Below are 24448 nucleotides of genomic sequence, written 5' to 3'. Positions count from 1 at the left end.
AAAATATTCTCAGCTCTGCAGCTAAGAGCACCAGATACCGCGGGTGAAAAAATACCATTCTTTGCAGATGGGTTGCATTAAGCAAAACAATATAATATGTGCTGTAAACTGTGGAATGGGCTTTCCTGGTGGAGAGCAGACACTCTGAGAGATGAGAACAAGCACCTTCCTATTTCCTGAAGTTTGCTGTTACAGTGGTGCCTCGCAAGACGAAATTAATTCGTTCCGCGAGTTTTGTCGTCTTGCGATTTTTTTCGTCTTGCGAAGCACGGTGTCGGGAAAGTTTTGGAAAAGCTTCAAAAATCACCAAAGTCTTTAAAAACCTCAAAAAAGGCTACCACACCATGTTCTATGAGTTCCTCCTCGAAGTCAAGTCGCAACTGTATTAACGGTGTTAAGAAAAAGGAAACAAACTTGCAAGACGTTTCCGTCTTGCGAAGCAAGCCCATAGGGAAAATCGTCTTGCGAAGCAGCTCAAAAAACAAAAAACCCTTTCGTCTAGCGAGTTTTTTGTCTTGCGAGGCATTCGTCTTGTGAGGTACCACTGTATTACCACAGCAGATGGCACAGCTCCGGATTGAGACAGCGGTTGGGGAGCACAGAGTTCCAATGTAGAAGAAGAGAACTAGGTGGGTTGAGTGACCCCATACCCTCCAATATTTCTCCAATGAAAACAGGGATGTCCTATTCCATACTAATAATTTATACCCCAGCCATTTGACTGGGTTGCCCCAGCCACTCTGGGCAGCTTCCAACATATATAAAAACATAGTAAAACAGTAAACGGTTTAAAACAAAACAAAACACTTCTGTATACAGGGCTGCCTTCAGATGTCTTCTAAAGGTTGTACAGTTATCTTCTTGGCTCAGGGGTTGCATAACTCTATACCCTCCAACATTTAACCAATGAAAATAGGGGTGTCCTAAGGAAAAGTGGGACATCAAAACAGAAACCAGAAGGGCTTTTTGTAAATCTGGGAGAGTCCCTAGAAAATAGGGACACTTGGAGAGTCTGCGACCTGTGACAAAGAAAGGATTCTCAGGGTATCAGAATAGCTATGTGGAAGTGATTTCCATCCCAGTGCTGCCTGATCACGCAGCAAGGCTTAAACTTCTGAGTACAACTGCTTAGAATAGTGTTACATGAAGTGGAAGCCGTCGGAGGGCTGCCAAGATGGCTGCGTCCATGTTTCTGCTCTCTGGCTGCAGGCGTCTGGGTTCTTGTGGGGAGGCTGGGCTCACACCCCATCTCATGGATTGAGGCAGGTTGTAGAAACTACTGAAAGAAACACAACTATTATTGAAGGTAAAGTGCTGGAAGTTGAGGAAGCCCCAACAACTCCAAATCCTTCTGGCCAATGTCCTATCTGTCACTGGAACCTATAGCACAAGTATTCTTAAGAGGATGTTTTATTGCTCAGTCAATTCATAACCTCTGAGGGAAGGATGCTGCCCAGGAGAGTTACAGGCCTCTGTATGGAAGAGCACAGAAAGGTTGAAGTGTGTGTGAAAATGGCGCATCAAGCAGGTTTGCTGCCAAATCATAAACCTAAACTCCGCAAAGGTTTTGTTCCAAAAAACAAGAAACCAAAGCTCAACAGGTATCTTACCCGATAATCTATCAAATCTGTGCGGCCCATTTGGAACAAGGGACACAAGTGGTGCAAGGTTCCCATGCCTATATCATACCCTATACTCCGTGATAATGTTAATTATGGGTCAAAGCCTCTTCGTTTTAACCACTAGGATGGTGTAGAGCTAGTGTTGACAGTAAATTACAATAGTTGTGGCTCAGTATTTGTCAATCCATTACAGTTATTTTTATATCTGGTGCTCTGGAAAAAGCCAAATGAACATTTTTCCTCTGGAAGCATATAGGAAATTTCAGAAAAGAGGCAACTTAATGGCTGAGTAGAATTGTCATTTAACTGAAAGATAATGCAATAGATAACAAAGGATAACAAAACTTTATCGTCCTTTATTTAAATCCCAATTAAACTCCAAATTAAAAAAAAGAATAGTGTTACATATCCATTTGAAGACAAAGGAACTAAAGCTGTAACTTGTTGTTTAGTCGTTTAGTCGTGTCCGACTCTTCGTGACTCCATGGACCAGAGCACTCCATGCACACCTGTCTTCCATGGCCTCCCGCAGTTTGGTTAAACTCATGCTAGTAGCTTCAAGAACACTGTCCAGCCATCTCGTCCTCTGTTGTCCCCTTCTCCTTGTGCCCTCAATCTTTCCCAACATCAGGGTCTTTTCCAGGGAGTCTTCTCTTCTCAAGAGGTGGCCAAAGTATTGGAGCCTCAGCTTCAGGATCTGTCCTTCCAGTGAGCACTCAGGGCTGATTTCCTTCAGAATGGAGAGGTTTGATCTTCTTGCAGTCCATGGGACTCTCAAGAGTCTCCTCCAGCACCAGAATTCAAAAGCATCAATTCTTTGGCGATCAGCCTTCTTTATGGTCCAGCTCTCACTTCCATATATCACTACTGGGAAAACCATAGCTTTAACTATACGGACCTTTGTCGGCAAGGTGATGTCTCTGCTTTTTAAGATGCTGTCTAGGTTTGTCATTGCTTTTTCCCCAAGAAGCAAGCGTCTTTTAATTTCGTGACTGCTGTCACCATCTGCAGTGATCATGGAACCCAAGAAAGTAAAATGTCTCACAGCCTCCATTTCTTCCCCTTCTATTTGCCAGGAGGTGATGGGACCAGTGGCCACGATCTTCTTTTTTTGATGTTGAGCTTCAGACCATATTTGGCATGGGCTAAAAATGCTGGTATTGCAACCTCTTTAACTTCCTGCTCAAATCTCACTGGATGCATCTCATGAAGCAGGGCCTGGCTCAAAGATGCTTCAGCCATAAGAAAGGTGCTCATCTTTAAGGTGCCAACACAAGAAGTCTATGTTGTTTATGGTGCCCTTTGAAGCTGCTAGCAGTGAGTATGATTTGGCTTGGGGAAAGAGGGAAAGGGTTAGATCCATCTCCCTGTACACTGTCGTCCTAATTCGAATTGTCCCTCCCTGAGGTAATTTTTAAGAATGAAAACTATATCAGGGTGCTAAAAACTGAGCTCCACATCACATCTAGCTCGATGTATATTCCAGAAGGGTAGCCACATTAATTCGTCATAGCAAATGCATCAAAGGTTCTCACAGCCCCTTAAAAGGCGTCACAAATTGATTTTGGCTCAAGCTGGAACGCGGCAGACTTAAGTCTGGCGATGGAAAACAGGAGCAGAGGGATCCCTCTTTCAAAACGCCTCAGACTCTCTAAACAAACTAGAGCCTACCGAGCTGATTTCAGTGGGACTAAATGCTTAACCTCTGCTGGTTTCTGCTTCCTGTGTTTCAGACATCCTCGCCAGGACACGACAATGCTTCGACTTCGTCGTTTGCAGCAGAAGCAGAACATTGCCTTCCCCTCAGAGCATTTTGTGCGTGACTGACCTGTACCGAGCCTGAGAAAAAATGTGCCCCTGTTATTTCGTCATTTTTAACTTGGATAAGTGTGGGATGCCAATCAGAGGAAGGAAATGCGCTGCATCGGCAATGGTTTTCTTAGCGGCAAATAATTAACGTTGTGTCGGCATTCTTGGCTGTGGCTTCATCGTTTCCTTCCCCCGTTACAAGAGAGGGAGGCAAAGGACTGCGAGGATCCCTTTATTCCTGCCCCTGCTTTCCTGTGGCAAATAAGGCACCAGAACTGGTTTGTCATGACCACTGAAGGATTATTTATGTGCTGTTGCCATTCAAGTCCTGACTAGGAGACTCTTAGATCAGGGGTAGGCAACCTAAGGTCCGGGGTCCAGATCTGGCCCAATCGCCTTCTAAATCTGGCCCATGGGCAGGTCTGGGAATCAGCGTGTTTTTACATAAGTAGAATGTGTCCTTTTATTTAAAATGCATCTCTGGGTTATTTGTGGGGCCTGCCTGGTGTTTTTACATGAGTAGAATGTGTGCTTTTATTTAAAATGCATCTTTGGGTTATTTGTGGGGCATAGGAATTCGTTCATATTTTTTTTCTTCAAAATATAGTCCGGCCCACCACATGGTCTGAGGGATGGTGGACTGGCCCACGGCTGAAAAATGTTGCTGACCCCTGCTCTTAGATGATGGAAATAAAGTTGGAACTCTCTCAAATTAGGGATGATATGAGGCCACCACTGTCAATACACCATGATAGAGACTACTACAAATGTTGTGCCAGAAGCACAAAAATAAGAACTGTGCAGAGCCAATAACACAAAAAAGTGATCTTGGGACTTGGGGGGGGGGGGTTATAAATGCTGTAAATAAAGAACCTTCAAAATACTACACATATAACTATATAGATAAGTTATTATCAAGGACTTAAACATTTGCAAACATTTTCCTAGCCAGATTTGTTCATTCATTCATTACTTTTATATTCCATGTCCTCACCTCAAGGAGCTCACAGTGGTTTGATGGTTCCTCCCTCCTTATTTAATCCCCCACAACAACCCTGTGAGATGGGTAAGGCTGAGAGGCAGTGACTGGCCCAAGGTCTCCCAGGGAGCTTCATGGCTGGGTGAGGATTCGACCCCTGGTCTCTGTGGTTATAGTTCAGCACTCTACCCATTACACCACACTTAGTTGGAAGTCACTGAGCTTTTATTAGACAAACCCCAAAGCTGCTAAGCTGTTTTTTGTTTTGTTTTTTTACAAAAACGCCCCAAACCCCCACAGTTTCTCAATTGATCTGCCTAAGATGTGGGACAAAAGCGCCGCCTTTCGGAAATTCTCCCCAGATGTACCAAATTCTGCCTTTGAAATCCCAGCAATGTCTGGGGAAATCTGGACGTATGGCATCCCTAATTTCAGATGAACCTGGTCCCAAGTCGTTTAGGGTTTTAAAGGTCAAATCATTGCTTTGAAGAACAAATGAATAGGCAGCCAATTAAGTTCATAAATTTTGTAGGGTGGTGGAGATGGGGCATATAACTTCCCTGCTTTTGCCCTTCTTTAATTCAAGAAAATGGTTTCGTGTGATCCAGCCTCTTTTGGAGCAAAGCAGCAAATTGATACTCAGGAAGAACAATTTGATGTGCTTTGCCACGCTGCAATATCTACACATGTCTCTTTGTGCCTATTGTTGCATCAGGAAGCTACTGATCTAATTTTAGAACCAATCTTTGTTTTTTTAAAAAAATGAAGACGATGAAGGGGACCATCGACCGATTGTATCCACCATGGCGTCTGTTTTTGCAATCTGATTAACGGGGGGAAGCTGTAAATTGGTGGAATGTTTCTTTACCCACAGCGAAAGCTGGAAGGGAAATGACACAGAATCCTTATTCCCCAGAAACTCTTGAACGATCGAACATTTTCTCAGTGGAAACAGAACTGTTGTTGCTTTTGTAGCTTTAACTTTCCAGAACCATGTGTGGGATGCAGAGGAGAGAGGCCTGCTTAAAATGTGGTTTTTCAAAATTGCAAAACATCTCATAAAACTTGTAGATCTTGCTGGAATTTTCTTGGCATGCATAGGAAGGATTACGAATGGAAAAGAAACGTAGGCGTCACCTGTGCTCCTGGAGTTATAATCCACTCATAATACAGCTGGGAAGCAAAACCCCGGTGCTTTCTTTAGGGCAAGCATCCGAGAAGAATGCAGGGACAGCTGTTGGAACTAGGATGGGGGGCATTTAAAAATGCATAGGCCCCTTTAGGGCACAGTTCATTCAACTGGCTCTGGCCTGGTGGAACGCTCTGCCTCATGAGACCAGGGCCCTGCAGGATCTGATTTCTTTCCACAGGGCCTGTAAGACAGAGTTGTTCCACCTGGCCTTTGGCTTGGAGCCAATTTGATTCCCTCCCTTTCTTTCTTTTTTCTTTTCCTTCTCCTCCTGCGATGAGGCTACATTTTAATATTTTAATGTTTCAATATTTTAATGTTGTATTTTAATTTTGTTTTTAAGTTGTAATCATTCAACTTGTTTTTATTATTGCTTGTAAGCCGCTCTGAGCCCGGCCTTGGCTGGGGAGGGCGGGGTATAAATAAAAATTATTATTATTATTATTATTATTATTATTACTGAGGGCCAAACTACACATTACACTTAGACCACATGTAACGTTAAGCCAACAGATTTCTACTCAGTTGCCAAACACCCTCTGGAGAAAGTGTTGAGAAGAGCTGGGAGGAAAGGGGTGCTGAAGTCTTTCTCAGTCACACAGGATTTTAAATTATATGGAAACACTTTGTACGCAGAACAAGCTGCCAGTTTAACGTGGTCACAAGTCACAAGTCCTACTTTGCAGACGGCAGCTCAGTATTTCAGGAATGGGAAACCCATGACCTCGCCCAGATATTGTTGGACTATGGCTACATCCACACTAGACATTAAAAGTGCATGGCTTGCCCCAAAGAATCCTGGGAGCTGCTGCTTGCTATGAATGCTGGGAGTTGTAAGAGCTGTGAGAGGAAAACTACAGTTCCCAAATCTAGATTTGCAATTTCTGGTCCTAATTTCCAGGGTGCTTTAAGAGAAAGAATGTGGTTTGGTTTTTCGCTTTAATTTTGAAGTATCAAATTAAATAATAATAATAATAATAATAATAATAATAATAATAATAATATCTTTATTGTCATTGCCCCCTTCGGGGACAACGAAATTACTTGACTGCTCCATAAAAACACTAATTAATCAATACAGTATAATACAGCAAGGGAGATAAGATGACTTTCAAAGTCCGGGCTTCCCATTCAGGGCCGAGATCGCTCTGGAGAAGAAGCTGTTCTTAAGACGGCTCGTTCTTGTCTTCATCGTCCTGTATCTCCGTCCCGACGGCAAGAGCTCGAAGAGACAGTGACCAGGATGCGATGGATCTTTTACTATGTCCAGTGCCTTCCTATGGCACCTTGTGGCATAAATCTGCTCTAAGGTGGAGAGTGGGCAGCCAACAATGCTCTCTGCTGCCTTAACAACCCTGCACAACCCCATCCTGTCCTGGGTAGTACAGATTCCGTACCACACACATAAGCCATAAGTGAGCACGCTCTCAATGGCACAGTGATAGAAGGCAAGCAGCAGTTTCTGCAGAAGATGGTTTTTCCTTAGTATTCTCAAAAAGTACAGTCTCTGCTGCGCCTTCTTCACAAGCCCCCAAGAAGTGGTTGCTTCTAACATGCAGGAAGGAAACAAGCTTTTCCATTAGTAGCTACTCTGACAAATCAACAATGTAGGGTAATGAGCTAATTTTAGATTTGCTCCCAGTGCATCCAATTAACACCTGTTCCTGTCGAAAGCAGCCTTGAGTCTGAAATAGCTGAGAGAGATACAAAGCTCTGAACAGAGATGAATGAGTACATAGAGAAATGGCAAGAACGCCACGTGATAACAGTTTCCTCAGAGCCTCCCAGGCCACGGCTTCAATAGCCCATTCATAAATGTGACTGAACTGGAAACTGTGAATTAAAGAACAAGTTCTGTGACATTTCCAAACTTGAAGAAGAAATGCCTAAGTATATTTCCTTTTGATGCTTGATAAAAGGGGCCAGAAAGATCCGGGAATAAAATAACATTCATGGGAAGAAATGCCATGGGGCATCTGCAGCAGCACAACTTGACGCCTTCATCTGCCCCAGCTGCAACAAAACATGTCTCTCCCCTATCGGTCTCTACAGACACAGCAGGTGCTGCAACCGTCCATCAGTTTGACTTCACTCCCAAAGGTGCATTCCTCCATTGTCTCCCGAGACAGACGGATGCCAACTTTAGGTTTCAGTCTCAGTAGCATTTCAGTTCACCTCTTGGTGGCAAAGAGGAGATGGGATTTTGTGTACCTTGGTTTTATCTCTCCTGGCTGAATGCGTGTTGTGTTGCCATGCAAACTACACCCTGAAATCACCTCTTCTATGCAGTTATTAAAGTGGGTGGGAACCCACTTCCCCTTTTTCACTTGGTCACCCTAATGTTTAGAAAATCAAACTAGACATTGATTGTGCAAGGAGGTCTATTCATGTTCCTGCAAATGCGAATCAAGGCTTCCTGTATAGCAGACCTTCTCTGGTCAACAGAGCGAAGATCAGGGACTGAGCTTGTTGGGTAACATCCTTGTAAACATTGTGGACAAGCCCTCTGCACACACCCCTGACTCCCATCCACAGAGAACAATATTCAGTGCCTGACCACATCTATTACCGTTTTGATTATTTAGAGGTGCCATTTTTCTGTTTCTGTTTTCTCCTGTTGGGAAATAGTAGCTGGGCTGGGGGCAGAATTTAAATTGAGAAAACAACATGCAGGAAAGAGTTAATCCCCTTCTTCCTGTGCTGTAGCCCCAAATCAAACCATGCCCCCTTGCCTGTTCGTTTTTGTTTTTTTTAAAAAAAAATTAAACGATGGGACGTGATGTTCACAGTTCTCCTGTTTTTAGTTAGGTTTTGCCCTTAGGCTAACTCCTTGAGTTCATAGTTCTGAAGATTATCTGTTTGGTGAAGACAAGTGGGATTTTCCATGCACAGCAGACAGTTGTATATTCTGGGACATAAAGTATGCTGCAGACTGCACCTTGATTCCATTACATCTTTCACTCTATTTACGGTAAGCGGCACCATGCATTCCTTACATTTTGTGGCATAAATATTTCTTGGATATTAATTGTGGCTTTCTGCATTCAGCCAGCTAAAAATAACACTTTGGAGCAGGTGAGACCCCCACTCATATTCTCTGCATGGACCTCTCTGTTCCTCTTCTTTTTGAAAGCATTTTTTAAAAACAACAGCATTGCAATAAAATATATATCATGCAGATAAACGTCCCATTTTAATTTAACTTTTAAGGGGGGAATGAGAAGGGTTAAATCTGAAGAGAATTTGCTGTTCTCTTGTTCTCCAGCTTCAGCTGCGACTACATAGTTCACCAGTCAAGCTTACATTGGAATTAGGTCACTTTTTGTAGCAGTTAGAAGTGCGTAGCCAAATTTCCAGCTGGCTAGTCCAAATCAATATGTGAAATTTAGATTCCTCACACTCTGAATTTTGGCCCTCATCACCCACTTGATCCATGCTGTGAGGTGGCTATGAAGGGACACCCTGCAGGCACCCAGAATGCATTGCACCAGAACATTATGGAATTTTAATAGCAAATCGGGTCCTCCTCTAAAGAGTGAGACCTGGGAAACCGACACCCTGTGTTGTGGGTGGGTACAATTGGTCAGCCACAACACCCGATTGGTAGGTCCCTCAAAGCTGAGTGCAATCTGGCAAATGGGACACAGTCAAAACGGTTCGAGGGACCTATATATACCTATGCACGTGACCCAGAGCTTCCTCTTTCGGCGTATGCATTCGGAACACCCGCCCACCTCTCCATCATTTTAGGGCTTTGCGCTTGACCTTGCTATGCCGCCATGTGTCATCTGTTGTTGGGACGGCAGGAATTTACCCCACTTGGCTGATTGGCTGTTGCCATTTGGGTTTCGCCTGCCGCATAGCAAACTGTCACAACTTGTAAGGTTGCGTATAGACCCTCGCCATCCCTATGAGAAGGGTATTCCGTTAAAAGAATCCAGGGACTCAATGGTTTGGTCAACCCCTGAGAGGGGGTTGTGCCAGTGCCTGAGTTCAGGGGGACATTTGGGTGGCAGAGTTAGCCCGTTCCTGGCTTTCCGCTTATCCAGGTATTCACCCTTGGCTGACCTATGCTGGTGCCCTGGGTCAGCGCTACCTGCATGGCAGGGACCTCGTCAAACCAGAGCCTATGCAACCACTCATTTTCTGTAATCAATAAAGTTGTGGCCTAAATTCTGCCAAAAACAAACCAAAATTTGAGTCAAGTGTGAATTTATTTAGGGGAGAGGTTTCTGGGTCTGAACACGCAAACAAAGTGCAGCCTTCCGGTTCCACAATGATGTGGATTACTGCTGCTCCAAATAGACCAGGAAAGTCAAGGAAAGTTGCTTAGGAACCGGTGCTACCAAAACAGCAAAATAATAAGAATCCCCTGTATTAGGTGTTATCTTTTCTTCCAATGGACTTCCCCCCACACTTCCACAGTAACTCTAGTGTCACTGGAGGAAGCAGCTATTGAAAGATTTCGAGGTTATATGCCCCTACAGCCTTTGCCAACCTGGTGCCCTCAAGGTGTGGTGCATTTTGAACCCCTATTTGGGGACTTCCCTGGTTTTTTTCTGGCCCACGTAGGACCAGTCTGGATAGTTGGCCTTGGTGAAGATTTGACGTTTTCTCCCCCCTAACAGTTTTTGATCTGGGCTTCCACTGAAATGAGGCTGCTTTTTAAGTTGCATTTTAATCCTGTTTTAAAGTTGTATTTTAATCAATTGTTTTCATACCTGGTGTTAGCCGCCCTGAGCCCGGTCTTGGCCGGGGTGAGGGTGGGGTATAAATAAAATTATTATTATTATTATTATTATTATTATTATTATTATTCGGAGGGCACCAGGTTGGCGAAGACTGCTCTCAAGGGTGATGAAACAAACCTCAGTGTTTGTGGCTACAGGTGAATAAGACCTTTACAAGTTCAACCTGCACCAGCTTGCTTTTAATCAGCCGATATTGGCAATGATGCTTAGACTGCTGTTTCCTCTGTTGTTTTCAGTGGTGCATAACTCTATATGGCACATAATTGCACATTTTCACCTCATCCTCTGTTTCATGCCCAGAAACCATTCTTTCAAATACTTTTTGCACTGCAAGATGCCGTTCAGTTATTCGGATTTAATGACATGCTTGTGAGAAGAGACTTTGTTAAGTTTTTTTATTTTTAAAAGAGAAAACCACCTTGGATGAATACCAGAATAAACTGTAAAAAGGGAAAAAAAGTAGTAGTATATTTTAAGAACATTGTTGAGCTTTCCCTCACTATCTTTAGCAATTCTATGTACGCAGGGCAAACAATCAACATGCGCAAGCTTTGTGGGTGCATAAGAAATGTACGCTTTTAGCATATATATGTGCTATCTGGCCCTCTTCAATTCTCCATGATGCCAGTCATCACGAAGAAGCAAAGTGTTGACCAGAAATACAGATGTGTTTGAGGAATAATTACATGAGATCTAAAACATGGGTTGAGGGAGAGACCACCCTTTTCCAAAATGGCGCCCTTGGTATTATTATGTGGAAGAAGTGACCACTGTTTCTTTCTGAACATGTATAGAACCTGATCGTTTTGCTTTTCCCTCTTCTCTCTTTCTCCCTCACATTTCCCTGCCCTGCCCACATTTCCAAAAACAATTGCCTGTTTTTGTCTTGGAGGAGTTCATACCTCCTGAAGGTCTTCTTTCTTTCAAGTCAGGGCCGTCTTTACCTGGGAGTGCAAGGGGTGCAGGACACCCGGGCGCTGAATTCTGGGGGACGCCAGTTGCCAGCCGCTGAAGCTGCCTAAGCTCCCTGGGGCAGTTGGCTCATGGTGACACCACTCACCGGCCCTGACCTCCCCTTCCCCGGCCGCTGTCAAAGTTGACCACCGGGTGCTGCGTTGCAATGCAGAGAAGGGAAGAGGAGCAACAGCACCCGCTGCGGGGGAAGGAGGCGGAAGAGAAGAAGGAGGAAGAGGAGGAGGAAGGAAAGCGGAGGGATTGAGATCGCACCTGTCCCAGCTGTTGGAAACAAGCGCCGCTGATCCGCGCTTAGCCCCACTCGCTTAGTGGTCGCTGCGCACCCATGAGAGAAGCTGATTGCCCCCAGAAATGTCACGCTGCAGCTGGTGAGAGGGAGACCCCGGACACCCCCAGTGGCTTTCCACTCCCCCCGCTGCTTCACCGCCTCTCCCTGCTCCTCCCAGCCTCTTCCTAATCCTCCCCAGCCACAGCCATTCTGGTTTTCACCTCAAAATGGTGGCACTTGTCAGACTCAATGGCGCTGGGGCGGGGCTAAACTAAATTTGGGGGCTCTGGGTGGATCTTTGCACCCCGGCGCCCCATATGCTAAAGACGGCCCTGTTTCAAGTAGTCCAGCAGTGAACACGTAGATCGTGGCAGATGTCTTGTGTGCTAAACCCTGAACTTCCAGCATTTCTCCAGCGTTGTGTTGTGGAGGTGCATTCCCATCACTTTGGGGGGTGCCTGTGTGTCCCCGCGTTGCCAGATATTGTCTAAAAGCTGACAACTGCTTTTTGTTGCTCTCTGCCAATTCTATACTTAGCAGTTCTGTTGCATTGTTCCTATGATTTCCTCTCTCAGCTTGATACTTTTAGATTTTTGTTTTGTTTCCTGAGACCATTTTACAAATTGCAGTTTTTAGCCTTGTATTGTTAAGATTTTTATTTTTAACTGGTAAAGAGGTGCCAGAATTACCAGGTGGATTTTCATTCTTGTGAGAAAACAAAAAGAGAAATGTATTTAATGTCATGTCTTGGTTTGGCCTTGTACACAGTACATTCAACATGTGTGCAGTACAGTGGTACCTCAGGTTAAGTACTTAATTCGTTCCGGAGGTCCGTACTTAACCTGAAACTGTTCTCAACCTGAAGCACCACTTTAGCTAATGGGGTCTCCTGCTGCTGCCGCGCCGCCGGAGCACGATTTCTGTTCTCATCCTGAAGCAAAGTTCTTAACCTGAGGTAATATTTCTGGGTTAGCGGAGTCTGTAACCTGAAGGGTATGTAACCTGAAGCATATATAACCCGAGGTATCACTGTATACCCAATCTCTGCTCCACATTTTTGAGGAGTTTCGTCCACATGTTAACCATAGTCTTACTTGGACTTCAGTCTATTGATTTCAGTGGGTCTACTCTAACTGTTACTTACACTATGTACTCATCACTAGCTTAAATCTCAGTACTGTAAGGTACAAAAGGACTTGTGAGCAACACTGATTTTAAAAATGGGAGAAATGTCCGTATGGGACCCCTTACGTGGAAATCCCTTGTTAACTTGAGACTGGATCCATTTCCAATGGGATTTCATCTCTACGGCAGTGCAGCAGCAGTCAACAGTGGAAACATGAGACATGGAAAATTAATATTGTAAATGTGCCTGGTTGTGTTAGTGACTCAAATCAATTAATCAATCCGTGTTTATTATGGCAAAACAGCTAGCATACTAAAACTAGAATTTCTGCAAAGTTCTTTACACAGATAATAAAAACAATCAGTATGGCATATTGATTGTTAATGATTTCTGCTTCTTGGAATCTGTGAAATTTTTTTCATTACCTAAAGTTAAATGAAATGGCAGCTTTGAAACTTGAGAAAGGCATCTACTTTAATAGATTGTCCTTTGCTTCCACTCTCACCTGCTATTTCCACAGTCACTAGGAGGCAAGGCTGCTAAATAATGTTATAGGTTAAGTGAGCTGGTAATCCCAGAGATCAGGTGCAAATTGTGATTGTCAGTATGTGACATGTCTATTCAGGGATTATAACATCTGTCAAAGCATCCAGAAAAAACTAAGTGATCACAAGGGAGTGGGTGGAAGTTCAATTAGTCTTCAAATTTTAACTTGTGTGATTGTTTTAAACATACCAGTTTAGGTGCTGTGTGGGACATGTGTAATCAGATAAGATGAGCAAAGAGCTTCATTCCAGGCTGTGGCTGCCATTTATCTTTGGAAATAGCCAGTGTGGCCCTGTGGCCCCTAAAACATGCTGCTTGAGGGCACAGAGAAGGACTGTGCTCCATCACCAGGGCTGAAGTAACGTTCAGCTACCACCCTCCTCAGACTTCATGCACGGAATCTTGGTCCTTCGCATCAAGCAGCAAAATGGCTTGGGCCTGCTCCTGCCAAGGAAGACATGTGCCTTAAATATATGATGTGGTTGTGACCTCAAAGTAGAAAGTGGTGAGGAAGAAGAAGAAGAAGAAGAAGAAGAAGAAAGCAACATCTGGAATTCGGTCCAGTATACCTGAAGGAGTGTCTCCACCCCCATCATTCTGCCCAGACACTGAGGTCCAGTGCTGAGGGCCTTCCGGTGGTTCCCTCACTGCAAGAAGCCAAGTTACAGGGAACCAGGCAGAGGGCCTTCTTGGTAGTGACACCCGCCCTATGGAATGCCCTCCCACCAGATGTCAAAGAGAAAAACAACTAGCAGACTTTTAGAAGACATCTGAAAGCAGCCCTGTTTAGGGAAGCTTTTAATGTTTAATAGGTTATTGTATTTTAATATTCTGTTGGAAGCCGCCCAGAGTGGCTGGGGAAACCCAGCCAGATGGGCGGGGTATAAATAATATATTATTATTATTATTATTATTATTATTATTAGTCCATTGGCTGAGTGAATAGGTTGAGAGTACCCCGTGTTATAGCATTGTTGAAGGAAAGCAGGTGAGCATCTGAACCAGCAGGTTTGCCAAACATCTGCACCAAATGCAGCCAAGTGGTCAATATGCATATGCTTTACTTAAACTGACCAACAGCCTGTAGGATACTTGAGAGCATCATTAGCTTTGTTGTTAGGGTGCAACCGGGAGGAAGAATTTGCTCTTTGAATATTAGGTGGTTCATAACTGAATATGGGCCCTGGTGGCTAGAAAATGGGCTTGTGAAATGTACACTAATGGTTTCTGATGTGTGGGGGTAACAAGCTATACAGCACTCCATCTGCTCAGGTAGAGGCTGGAGACAGAAACAATTTGGCAGCTGGACTGAAGCCAGCATAGGAGGAATACTTGTCTGAATTTTTGCAGTTAGTGAGCAAGAGGGAATTTTGGAGGCCTCCAATAGAATCCTGTTTGCTTTTGAGAGAGCTCAGACTATCACTGCTTGGCTGGGTTCCTGGGTATTCCCTAATGCTCCATTTTGTATGGTTGTAAATAAATAGATATTCAAGAAATGCCACATCTCTTTTTACTCTCTCTTCATAAGGGAAATAGCAACTTCTTATTGCTAGGGGAAGAGGGGCCCCAAAACAAATACAATACAGACAGATGGGAGTTGTGTTGGTTTTTAATTTGTTTGAAGTAGGCTTGTTTAGCTTGAGTTTGCCCTAGTGTATGCTCACACCCATGAATCAATATCATACGTCGGTAGCAAATCAAGAAAGATAAGGAGCAGATAAGTAAATAGAACTAATCTTGTAATTCAGGATGCCAATTCATGTTCAAATGTCAGGGGTTATTTTTCCATTGTGTGTTCTGATGGAAAGATAGCACAGTCCAGATCTTGGTTATTTAAGTTTATGCTTACTGATCCGCCCTTTTTGTAATTAATTATGCCTAGTGTTAATTTGGGAGATAACGAGATGACTAATGCTTGAGATGAATAGCTGGAGCCACATGCCACTGTTCTAACTGAAATTGAGGGAGGGAGGAAGTGAACTTTGCATATGTGCAGTTTGTTAAACCATCTTACAGGAGCTGCCATGCACTTTACCACGGCTGGAGAGAGTAAGAACTTCAAAAGCCTTGTGCTGCCTCCCAGAAGTATATTTCACTGGGGAGGTGCAAGGAAGAGATGGCACGCCCCCCAAACAATGGTTTCCACAAGGCACACCTACCATTCCCAAGGTCTGATCATCTCAATTTCTCACATCCTGCATATCCTCCAGAAAACTGACAATTACCTCCTTCCCATTTTTGTTGTTGTTTAGTCATTTAGTCGTGTCTGACTCTTCGTGACCCCATGGACCAGAGCACACCAGCCACTCCTGTCTTCCACTGCCTCCTGCAGAGGTGTCCATAAAGTGGAGCTGCAGAACCTGTGGCTCAGCAAATGAGCTCCAGTCTGTGATCAGGAATTATGGGAGTCTGGAGAGCTACAGGTTCCCCATCCTTCTCATAAAGCAGACCCTCCAAGTGTCCCTATTTTCCAGGGGCAGTCATGGATTTACAGAAGCCGTCCCGGTTTCTGATTTGATCCCAGAATGTTCTGCTTTTCCTTAGGGTGTCCCTATTTTCGTCAGAGAAATGTTGGAGGGTATGGAGTTATCCAACCCCCGAGCCGTCTGTATAGGGATGTTTTGTTTTTTTTAAAATGTTTAATGTTTCATTATGTTTTAGGGTTGCCCTATGTCCTCTTTTTCCAGGACACATCCTCTTTTTCATGGATAGAGTCGTCATAGTGTTCCATAGTTAAAAGTAGAAGTCTTCTTTTTTGCTCTACAAAATATGGCAACCCTAAACATATGTTGGAAGCCATCCAGAGTGGCTGGGGCAACCCAGTCAGATGGGTGGGGAACAAATAGTAAAATAATAATTATTATTGACTAGGACATCCCTATTTTCATTGGAGAAATGTTGGAAGGTATGCATAGAAGCTCCTCTCTCTGGTGCCTTTAGCAGCAGTTTGGTCTCCAGACTTATAGACGGTGATGCTTATCTCCATGCTGTTTTTTGAACAGCAACAGCAGCTGCTGATCTTTGGAGCTTAGGCTGCTGTTAGAAATACAAGAGAGCGCTAGGCCTTTTCTCCTTGACCAGATGGTAGACATACCCTCTGGTGCCACTGCCTAACCTCATGCCTGCTGGAACAAACAACAGTCTCATGTTGCAGCTGAGCAGGTGATGAGAAATTGACAACAGCTAAACAGGACCCATGGAAAAGTGGGGAGAAAGAAATGGTGGTTTCACACATACCCGACACACCTCTTTGCAGATGAATGATGCATTAAAGAGACCAAGTAGTTGTTACCTGTAGACTTCAAACTTGGAGAACCTTGGCTGTGATGCGTTTACTGAGACCCCCATCCCAAGACTAGCTGCAAAGGGACGGTTGTGGTGATATCCAGCAATGCTTGCTCAACACCTGCCAAGCTGAAACGAAGCCTCGGAGGGATGCGTCTCATGCGCCACCCAGACCTGAGCACTGGTCTTATGCTTGGAAATCCATGCTGTGAGCACCATGCCTTTTATAGCAGCTGAGTGACAAAGATAATGGACCATAGAGAAAACACTGGAAACCTGGTTATATTTAGCGCTGCAACATTTAAGCCATTATATATCCACACACCCGACTAAATTGGCTAATAGCAGGTGGATGTCTTAATACTGCTTGACAGATGATTTGCAGATGTAGACGCCGTGTTCCAAATGAAGCCTCTCTCACACTCCCTGCCTTTCTTCCTCTCTCCACACACACACACACACACACAGAGAGAGAGAGAGAGAGAGAGAGAGAGAATGCAGTTTGGCTTTGGTTTTTCCATCTGGGCTGGCTTCAAGCCAACTCTGTGGCCTCCTAATAAAGCAAGTTAAGAATAGATTAGAACATTTCCCTAGTGATGGGTAATGTTTCACTGTTGACTGTACTGTTTTTCTGGGTCTCTCCCCTCCCCCTCCCCTTTTTAATTCCCACAGGAGGAAATTCCTTAACCCTGTGGAAAACGGGGTTATTTTCTTTTGTTCTTCAATGCTTCTCATAGCCATAAACTCTAGAAATGGCTTTGTCAGCCAGGTGGAGGCTGTGGGGGAACACCCTGACTGCTGTAAGTGTATCTGCATTTCAGATTTAAACCAGATTTTAGTAGGTAATCCCTCATCCAGGAACAATGTTTCTCTTTTAGGGAGCAGGCAAGATAACAACAGAGAATATATGGCACCTTCACAAAACCAAGTTCCCGGGTTTATTTGCAGAAATCCATGCGAGTAAAAGTGGTATGAATTAAACAGATAGAGGGTAGGTAAACCTCTGGAAATAATATCTTTTGACCTTTCCAGTTATCACTACAGATTGGTCTAATTATAATTTCTTCATTTTTTTTTTAAATTTCTATTATGCATTAGGACCCAGAGATTCTTGACAAGTTCAATAAAACATCAGAGACCCACCTTTTTCAAGTTCTGAGTGCAGACAGAGATTTTAAAATTAGTGGGATTTGAGAAGCTGCACCCACCTTCATTTCAACCACAGAACACGCTAACCAGTTTTTCAGGTGGCACCTAGGGATTGTTATCGCTCATTGTTAAGATGGATGACTCCCTCTCTCTCCTTATTTTTCAGGTCTGTGTTTTATTCAGATGTAAATCCATCACACAATCCATGGGTGTTTGAAATCAGGTTAGAATTTGATGGAAGGGTTTGCGTCTTTGTTTGGTGAATAAATGTTTCCATCTTTATAGTTGTAGGGTTGTCTCCCTTTGCCCAAAAGAGTTTCTGTGCTTTTGCCAGCTGCCAAATAGGTGGAAAGTCAGCTTCTTCCAACTGTAGCATCACCACATAAACTTCCTACAGGCTTAGTTTCTGCTTGCTACCCGTAAAGCTTTTGACAGAGAGAACGGAGATCAGGAGGGAGGAGTGATAATAACCCCCTTTTCAGATGTTAGCTTACAACATCTTTCAGAAACGCAATCCTTTGGTAGACATTCAAGACCAGTGGGTGGGTGGGTGCATTCAACTTGATGGTCTTATCTCCTGTGGCAGCAATTCCAGAATTCGTGCTGAATGGGAGACACTCCATTTAAACTTTTCACCCTGCTTCACTTTTAGATATCTGTCTTTTCTTCTTCTTCAGACAAAGAAGAACTGGACCAGGAAAGGTTTTATCATTAACACAGTGTCTGGACCTTCTGGCTAAATGTTCTGGTTCTTGTGAGAAATTCACCTTGGCAATTCATACCTACCATTCATGTAACAGAATGCTTGATGGGATTAGCTTCCACTTGCTGTCCCATAATAATTAGCTTGCACAGGTGGTGCTGTGGGTTAAACCACAGAGCCTAGGACTTGCCGATCAGAAGGTCAGCGGTTCGAATCCCTGTGACGGGGTGAGCTCCCGTTGTTTGGTCCCTGCTCCTGCCAACCTAGCAGTTCGAAAGCACGTCAAAGTGCAAGTAGATAAATAGGTACCGCGCTGGTGGGAAGGTAAATGGCGTTTCCGTGCGGTGCTCTGGTTCGCCAGAAGTGGCTTAGTCATGCTGGTAACATGACCTGGAAGCTGTCTGCGGACAAACGCTGGCTCCCTTGGCCTATAGAGCAAGATGAGCGCCCAACTCCAGAGTCAGTCACGACTGGACCTAATGGTCAGGGGTCCCTTTACCATTAGATTGTTGACATCCGTCTATCTCAGGCTTCTTCAAACTCGGTCCTCCAGATGTTTTGAGACTACAATTCCCATCATCCCTGACCACTGGTCCTGCTAGCTAGGAATCATGGGAGTTGTAGGCCAAAACATCTGGAAGGCCAAGGTTGAGGACGCCTGGTCTATCTCGAGAGACAATGGTCTTGTGTTAGCAGGACCAAAGTGACCTCACTGGGCCACAAGTCTAGACTATGGAAGTCCTGGACTGACCAGACAACAAGATGCCCCTCTTGGCCTCGCTGATGTGGTCCAAAGGAAAGCAGAGCAATACGTTTGGCATCAGCTTAGTTGCAGGAGTTGCTGGAAGGAGGCACCATCCAGCCATCTTAGGGACTCCATTCTCTTTGTAGGGTTTACTCCTTAGCTGTTTCTCATCTCAATGATATCCTGCAGGGCAGCAAAGATTTAGGATCAGAGTTTTCCTTCTCCTAGATGGGCTACCACCTAGGTTGGTGAGCCCCATCTGCCCCTCACTTCCCTCTACAGCACATGCAGAAACCACCTTCTTGACCATTAGACCACTGTCCACTCAATCTGCCAGAACCTGTCTTCACATGCAGGGAGAGTCCCTAACCCACCAATGGTTGGAGACCCATTAGCTACCCTCAGCTGGTATAGCTGGCCAGTCTAATCCTGTTAAGACTTGCAAATGAAGTGGCTGTTAAAGGCAGTAGATGCAGAGAACAGTTTGGAAAGATGACACCAGTGCTAACTTCACTATGGAGGGAGGCTGTTGGAGATGGCACACAGGGTCTATGCCCTACGCCTCAGAGCCATTTCCTTCCCTTAATAAAATAAATAAATGTCTTTTACTTGGTATAAGTGCCGAGAGGCACTTAAACATACAAATAGACACATGCAAATTTCTGCCATGGGCCTGTACCCCAAGTCCTATAAGTACCTTACAACATCCATGATGTTATGATAAGCATACTGAGAGATAGGTATATAATATGGAGCTGCATGAAGGTATTATACACCAGGCAAAGTCAAAGGATATACAGTGGTACCTCGGCTTAAGTACTTAATTCGTTCTGGAGGTCAGTTCTTAACCTGAAACTGTTCTTAACCTGAAGCACCACTTTAGCTAATGGGGCCTCCTCCTGCCACTGCGCCGCCGGAGCATGATTTCTGTTCTTATCCTGAAACAAAGTTCTTAACCTGCAGCACTAGTTCTGGGTTAGCGGAGTCTGTAACCTGAAGCGTATGTAACCTGAACGGTATGTAACCTGAGGTACCACTGTACCACTTTTTAACAAATCACAGATAATGATTTTCTTACATTACAGACGCCTAGCCAACATCTGTTCTTCCATCAGCACTTTTGGCAGTCCCACTTAAATTTTAAACAAGTAGATGGAAAATGCTACTTAAAAAAATGTTTTTCCATAAAGGAAAAATGCACACATGTATGTAAAACGATATCTCTCTTTCCAAAGCAGTCCTCTATTTATGCTTCAGAATCATTGGAGTTGACATTAAAAGAGTAATAATAACATTTTCAACATGGTCATTCATCTTGCTCACAGGGTAGAGATTATATGGCAATGGAAGTAAGGGCTTACCAGGAGAGCTCATACAGGAGTATGGCTACTCAAAACACAGTGTGCCGCAGGAAAAAGAGAACTGTCCAACATGGTGCATTGTGAAAACAAAGGATGGAAATAGAAATGAAGGAACAAAAAACAGAGTGACATTTAATGGCTGTTGTCAGGGAACTGCCATCAGTGCCAGAGGGAGAGAGCAAAATCCAGAGGAATTCTGGAGAGCGTCCCGGGATTGGGAGAGGCAGCCCATCTTCTGGGGAAGAGAATCATAGAATCATAGAATCATAGAATCATAGAATCATAGAGTTGGAAGAGACCACAAGGGCCATCGAGTCCAACCCCCTGCCAAGCAGGAAACACCATCAGAGCACTCCTGACATATGGTTGTCAAGCCTCTGCTTAAAGACCTCCAAAGAAGGAGACTCCACCACACTCCTTGGCAGCAAATTCCACTGTCGAACAGCTCTTACTGTCAGGAAGTTCTTCCTAATGTTTAGGTGGAATCTTCTTTCTTGTCATTTGGATCCATTGCTCCGTGTCCGCTTCTCTGGAGCAGCAGAAAACAACCTTTCTCCCTCCTCTATGTGACATCCTTTTATATATTTGAACATGGCTATCATATCACCCCTTAACCTCCTCTTCTCCAGGCTAAACATGCCCAGCTCCCTTAGCCGTTCCTCATAAGGCATCGTTTCCAGGCCTTTGACCATTTTGGTTGCCCTCCTCTGGACACGTTCCAGTTTGTCAGTGTCCTTCTTGAACTGTGGTGCCCAGAACTGGACACTGTACTCCAGGTGAGGTCTGACCAGAGCAGAATACAGTGGCACTATTACTTCCCTTGATCTAGATGCTATACTCCTATTGATGCAGCCCAGAATTGCATTGGCCAGAATTGCACACTGTGACGCGGCTCATGTCAAGTTTGTGGTCAACCAAGACTCCTAGATCCTTTTCACATGTACTGCTCTCAAGCCAGGTGTCACCCATCTTATATTTGTGCCTCTCATTTTTTTTGCCCAAGTGCAATACTTTACATTTCTCCCTGTTAAAATTCATCTTGTTTGTTTTGGCCCAGTTCTCTAATCTGTCAAGGTCGTTTTGAAGTGTGATCCTGTCCTCTTGGGTGTTAGCCACCCCTCCCAATTTGGTGTCATCTGCAAATTTGATCAGGATGCCCTTGAGTCCATCATCCAAGTCGTTGATAAAGATGTTGAATAAGACCGGGCCCAAGACAGAACCCTGTGGCACCCCACTAGTCACTCTTCTCCAGGATGAAGAGGAACCATTGATGAGCACCCTTTGGGTTCGGTCAGTCAGCCAGTTACAGATCCACTGAGTGGTAGCATAGTCAAGACCACATTTTACCAGCTTCTTTACAAGAATATCATGAGGCACCTTGTCAAATGCCTTGCTGAAATCAAGGTAGGCTACATCCACTGCGTTCCCTTCATCTACCAGGCTTGTAATTCTGTCAAAAAACGAGATCAGCGTAGCACCAGTGGAGAAGGGGGGCAGATGGGGGAAGCGGCGAGGCGGTCCCATGACTCCTTGCCGGGGACCAGCGGGGAGAGTAGAGCTCCTCCGCTGCCTACGCCCTCCTTGCGCAGAAGGCTTCCGCGCAGAGAGACTAGGCGGAGACTAGGCGTCAAAGAGCTTCTTTGCTGGAGGAAGTTTAAGGAACGCCCACTGACGGATTCTGCCAGCAATTGAGACAGCCACAGGTGAGTGGCTGTCTGGACAGAAAAGGTTCACTCAGGCAATCCAGCCAGGTGTTTGCACCGGCTTACGCACGAGCAACTCCTAGAACCATTACAGCTGTGTACACTATTGAATATCATACAGAAGAAAAGAGCCTTTGTAGTTGGCAGCTGTCTGTCTTGAGAGACAATGGAGTGCATTTCCGGGGGTGAAGTCAAATTGTTGTGTTAGCAGAACTGAACTGCAGGGCGCAAGCCTGGGCAGTGTGTATGGAAGTCCTGGGCTGCCCAGATGACAAGACTCCCCTCTCAGCCTCGCCGATGTGACCTAAAGAAAAGCAGAGCAATACATTTGGTGCCAGCTTGGCTGCAGGAATGCCAGAATGAGACATACATGATGCTATCCAATCACCTCAGGGTTTGTGTAGGGTTTACTCCTTAACTCTTCCTTCTCCCCAATATTGGAGGAGATTGGAAGGCTCTCAGATTAAAATTCTGCCAACTCTGATGAAAGGTAACTAATTATCTATGGCAATAAAAGTTGGCATGACATTTTAAAAATAGAATGGAACCCCGCCTTGCCAAGTGTGTGCAGAGAGTCACCTAGAACTGACTGTGACTTTGTGGCACTGATTTCATACGTTGATGCAAATGATGCTAAAGGTTGCTTCTGTCATTTTATGACAGAGTGTTTCATTTCCCTTCCGAGTGACCTTTTGCTTCTTTCCTACCTTTTAGAGTCCAGAGCATCTCTTTCTTCAAGACAGAGCTGTGATCACAGGACGAAGAACAGAGGAAGTTGCCTTTTATACAGAGTCATTGTCCACACAGACCACTATTGTCTGCTTTGGCTGAAAGCAGCTCTCAGGCTTCTCAGACAGATATCTTTCTGCTAGAACCCCTTTTAAGTAGAAGCTGAAACTGGCATCTTCTGAGGGCAAAACATATTCTGAGGGCAAAACATATTCTCTGCTACCAAGCTATGACCCTGGGCATAGCCTGTGAATCTGTGAGGATGCAGAAAACATCAATCTCATTCAGAGCAATGACACTTGTTCCATTGGTTTCAATGGGACTTAGATCACAATCGTGTGCACGTTTATTGAGAAGTAAATCACATTGCATTCAATGGGTCTTATTCCCCACCGCATGTGCTTAGGACTGGTCATGACAATCTTTTGCTGGATGGGGGCCATAATGCACAATTTGTTCACAGAACAAATTTCTTTGGGAAAAGCTTTCTTTTAAAAGGCAAGTTTCTCAATCATATGGCTGAAAATAGAATAATACTTAACCTTTGCTTGGTTCTTTCAAGTTGGTTAAAGTCCTTCATATTATGCATTATCTAGTTGCAGGTTGTAGGGACGCAGATGGCGCTGTGGGTTAAACCACAGAGCCTAGGACTTGCTGATCAGAAGGTTGGCAGTTCAAATCCCCGCGATGGGTTGAGCTCCTGTTGCTTGGTCCCTGCTCCTGCCAACCTAGCAGTTCGAAAGCATGTCAAAGTGCAAGTAGATAAATAGGTACCGCTCCAGCGGGAAGGTAAACGACATTTCTGTGTGCTGCTCTGGTTTGCCAGAAGCGGCTTAGTCACGCTGGCCACATGACCCGGAAGCTGTACGCCGGCTCCCTCGGCCAATAAAACGAGAAGAGCGCCGCAACCCCAGAGTCGGTCACGACTGGACCTAATGGTCCGGGGACCCTTTACCTTTACCTTTAGTAGTTGCATGTTAGTATTCTTCTCCCCCACGGGGGCACTGAGAGAGGCATGCCTAAGGCAGAGGTGAGATCTGAAGCGAGGATTTCCAGATTTGTAGCTTAGTGGACTAAGTGGACTTAGCTATACTGCACCAGCATGCATGCTTGAAAATGCTTGGGCAATGGGGACTGTAAAACAGAAGTCAAGGGGACCTGCTTCTACATCAGTAAGCTATCATTTACTTACTTACTTACTTACTTACTTACTTACTTACTTAAATTTGCATGCTGCCCTACACCCAAAGACCACAGGGCGGATCACAACATACAAATACAAAATGAGAACACAGAATACATAATAAAAACAGCAACAGCAACAAAAGCAAACCAATAACCCAGAGCTTTCCAAACTTTTCATGTTGGTTACATACTTTTTGACATGCATAATGTCACAAAATTCAGTTTTGCAGCATTTTGCGACACAGTGATTCAGTTTTACTATCAAACTGGAGGTTAAACTAACCCCTTTCCAGCCCCGGGAGGAGCGTGGGGAGTGTTCGCAC

General features: G+C 44.5%; 1 pseudogene across 1 annotated transcript; it reads left to right on the top strand.

Moving 5' to 3' along the window:
- Positions 1 to 1174: 1174 nt before the first annotated feature.
- On the top strand, positions 1175 to 1943 carry LOC308480606 (large ribosomal subunit protein mL66 pseudogene; annotated as a pseudogene). Its single transcript has one exon. The product of its transcript is annotated as a large ribosomal subunit protein mL66 pseudogene (transcript).
- Positions 1944 to 24448: the final 22505 nt, after the last annotated feature.

The sequence above is a fragment of the Podarcis pityusensis genome (assembly GCF_964106645.2).
Source record: "Podarcis pityusensis genome assembly, chromosome: 6".
NCBI classification, from domain to species: Eukaryota; Metazoa; Chordata; class Lepidosauria; order Squamata; family Lacertidae; genus Podarcis; species Podarcis pityusensis.
This window is presented reverse-complemented; position numbering and strand designations above follow the sequence as displayed.